The sequence below is a fragment of the Tenrec ecaudatus genome, chromosome 6 (genome assembly GCF_050624435.1).
Source record: "Tenrec ecaudatus isolate mTenEca1 chromosome 6, mTenEca1.hap1, whole genome shotgun sequence".
NCBI classification, from domain to species: Eukaryota; Metazoa; Chordata; class Mammalia; order Afrosoricida; family Tenrecidae; genus Tenrec; species Tenrec ecaudatus.
The window spans coordinates 15,302,135-15,305,951 of record NC_134535.1 but is presented as its reverse complement, the minus strand read 5'-3'; the positions used below and the strand labels follow the sequence as shown (position 1 = coordinate 15,305,951).

The 3,817-nt window shown below is 52.0% G+C and overlaps 1 pseudogene; it reads left to right on the top strand.

The window, feature by feature from the left end:
• The first annotated feature begins 651 nt into the window (after nt 1–651).
• LOC142450666 (mitochondrial import receptor subunit TOM40B pseudogene) lies at nt 652–2,762 on the top strand (annotated as a pseudogene).
• Nucleotides 2,763–3,817: the final 1,055 nt, after the last annotated feature.

Below are 3,817 nucleotides of genomic sequence, written 5' to 3'. Positions count from 1 at the left end.
TTTATCCAAAATATTAACCATTTATAAGCTCTTGAATTAGACTAGATCCTCATTAGACACCCACAATTCATAGGCCTGGGCATCTGCATGTTCACTAACCTCTCACTAAAATTGAATGCTGCCTTCCCCTCCCCTAGGAGGTCAGACAGCCAGTGACAGCACCGGGTTAGCAGGACCTGTGACTGTCACCACAGCCATTCTTGCTCTCCACTGTGGCTGCAGACATCACCGGATATTCAGCAAGATGTACACGCACTATGGCATGGCCAAGGTCTTACTATTCTGGTAACTGAAGGTCAAGGTAATTGGCTGTCTCTAAAGTCCTGTGTCCTTTGTCCATCAACAGAGATTGAAGTGTACACACCCAAAGCCATCAAACACACAAACACAGTCACTCTCCCTCACTGGCAATCCCACAAGTGCAGGGCAGAAGTGTGCCGTAGGGTTCTCCTGTCAAGTGCAGGGTAGAACTCTCCTGGGTGTGACCTGTCAGCACCAGATTACCAGGCCCTTCTTCCTGGGTACGTCCAGGTAGGTTCAAACCACCAGCTTTTCTATGAGGAGCCTGGCACTGGACCCTTTGCCCCAGTCAGAAATTCTTGGGTGCTTACATGCCATGGACTAGAACTCAGCCACAAGAGAAACGGAATAATGTGGATGAACCTGGACGACATCACCAATCTCAAAAGGGCAAGAAGTGTGTTGTTCCAGTGAACTAGAAGATCTAGAATAAGTAAACTGGATGCAGACCTAAGGTGAGGCGTGGTTTGCAGGAGCAGGAGGGAGGAAGAGAGAGGGACTCTGCTTAGAAGACAAGGAGCCTCCACTAAGGGAGAGGCAAAGAGCTAGAAACAGGCCACGGTGGAGGTCCCACACAGGAAGTACACACTCCCTGCTCCTAAGTTGTACACTGGAAAAGTGTTGAAATGTCCAATGATTTGGTACCTTCCTGTTTACCACACACACAAAATAAAATGAATTATGGGACCAAAAAAATAACCTATTTAACTGATGGATTTACAAAAGTTATTTAGACAAAGGGCTCAAGGCTTCCTGAGGCTTCCAGAAGATCCCATGGTTCAAAACCACCTTGGAATCTCACCCTAAGGTTACGTTCAGACCACTCACCAAAAACACCTGTGGTTGTCAAGTAGATTCCACCTCATGGGGGCACCTACGGGACAGAGTGGAACTACTCCAGGGGGTTCCTGGCTGTCATCCTTACAGGAGAAGAGGGCCAGACCTTCTTCTGCCACCCATCGGGTGGGTTGGCATCTACAGCCAGTTTGAACCCGTAGGGAGCTACTGGAAACCACTCACTGCCATGGTGTCGATTTTGACTCTGAGTGACCCTATCGCACAGAAGAAAACTGCCCCTTGGGTTTCCAAGACTGTCCATCTTTACAGGAGCAGAAAGCCTCATGAGGTAGTTAGCTTATTGTGCCAACCTGGCCGATAAACACATGTGGGGTTAATTGAGAGAACACTTCAGAACCGTGTAACCAGCATGAAAGGGCCATCAGCCACCTGCAGGAGCCTTGGTGGTGTAGAAGTTGTGCATTGGACTGCTAAGCCAAGGAATGTAGTTCAAAACCACCAACCCCCTCCTTGGAGAAAAGTGAGGCTGTCGACCCCTGCGAAGAGTTACCGTCTCATTACTCAACGCGGCCGCCCCCATCAAGATGACCAGGGTGTTGGGTGGGGGAAGGGGCAACAAGGTGGTCTGAGACGGTCTAGCGTCTTACCTTGTGGAAGTGTCTGGGATTGGGGAGTCTGAAGATGGGGGGTGGGTCCCATGGGGGGTCGAGGGAGCAATAGCACCCCATCCTTCCCCATCCTCTGAACTGAAATGGGGAACATATTGGGCCTGGCACGCATGAGGGCTGTGCCCCAGCAGGAACTCTGCTCAGCCCTGGGAACCTCTTCCTAGCTCTGGAAGCTACAGGGATTTCCAGTCCAGACAGGAGGAGTGCCGCTCCTTGTCAGCAAGGTTCTGAGCAGCCGTCTCCAGGTGGCGCACACTGTGGGCATGAGGGCCCTGGGTTTGTCAGGCTGTCACCTCCACACCGTCCATGCTGGGGACTGTCCGCTTAGCCCCAGTGAGGTGTTCCCCATTGTGGTCGGGAATATGGGCAGCGGTGGCAGCCTCAATGCCCGAGTCCTCCTCCTCTTGGCAGAGCGGCTTCGAGCTAAGGCTGTCTTCCAGACGCAGTGTGCCAAGTTCAGGATGTGTCAATTTGATGGTGAGTATCAGGGAGATGACTACACAGTCACTCTGGCCCTAGGAGATCCTGACCTGATTGGAGAATTGGTGATCATGGTCAGTCACCTCCTGGAGGGTTTCCTCTATGGGCTAGGACTGGGGCAAGAGCTAGTGGACCGCTATTGGCCAGACGAAGAGGGAGTCATCTTGACACTGGCTCAGACGGACCGGGCTGTACACTGGGAAGCTGTATGGACTGGAGAGTCAGGCGGGAGAGCATGCATGTTATTACCACGAGCAGATGAACAGATTCAGGGTGGAGTGGAATCTGAAGCAAACACAAAGCTACAGAATGTGACCTTCTCCTTTGGTTACCACCTCACACGGCCCCAGGATGACATGGTCTTTAGAGACTTCGTGGAGAGTGACTGGTGGATGGGCACTGTCCTGGAGAAGAAGGTGACCCCCTGGCCCATCATCCTAGCACTCGAACATTCCTCAATCACTAGAGCAAAAGATCACATGTGGTTTCAACATCACCGTAGGCTGCCATCATTGAGGTTGTCCCTGAGCCCTCACAGCAGCTTCAACCTCAGTCAGGTGTCCTAGGGCCAGAGACTAGGTCCCCCTCCAGAGCACACCTTGCCTAGTGACCTCTAGAGAGCAGGAGCAGAGTGGGGACAGGACCATTTCCTCCTCAGACCTGGAGCTGATTACAGGAGCAGTTGATGAGGTAGTGGCTTGAGGTTCCCACCTCTCCTACCAGCCCCACTCTCATCTTCGAAGGGACCAATCAAGGGTACATCTGGCTGAGGTCCCCCACCCCCCTTCATTTATTGTCCCTTTGGATTAAAACGCCTAGTCTCTTCCTCTTCAGAGCAGAAAATTCAGCCTTCCATCCTGTTTTCTAGCCTGGAGCCTCCTAAGATTTGAAAAGAAGCATTGAAAGGGTTAACTCTTTGGTTTCAAAAGCAGGGCCTCCCGATGACCAGGGAAGCCTTACTTCCAAGCTCTGAGATGCGTCTTCTCTCCATCTTCCAGAGACTAACTCTGTCCCCATGGTCACTCACCATCCTCCCCACAACAGCATGAAGAGGCAGTTATTGCTTAAATCTTTCAGTTCAACCACTGGGTTCTCCTTCTGTTGGTCCCAACTCCCGGCCCAATTATTTCCCCCTTCCCAGCCCAGTGGATCCCAAGTAGTCTGGGGAGGAAGGTGAGCCCGGGCCTCAGCTGTCAATCTCCTGGAGCGGTGGCATCATGGCGGACAGCCCCTGGATGTGCTGCATGTGGTACCCATTATGTGTTGATAATGCTCCAGAGGCCAACCAATAGGCCCAGCAACTTCGCATACAGAAACCTTCAGAGGAAGTAGTGGGAGGTTGCCAGGGAAAGAAGGCAGCTGGTAGTCATGTCCTGAGGCCCTAATCCCCCTCGGTGAAGCTAGTGAGATCTCTAGAGGAAATCATGCTCTGGTATGACTCATTATTCAAAGGTTCCAAAGGTCCTCGAGGAGGCCACCATCTGCCACCATCTTCTCTCACCATACCCATTCCCTCTGAATCCTGAACTCTGACGGCCAAATGTGAACAAAGCCCTTGACTTCAAGCCCAG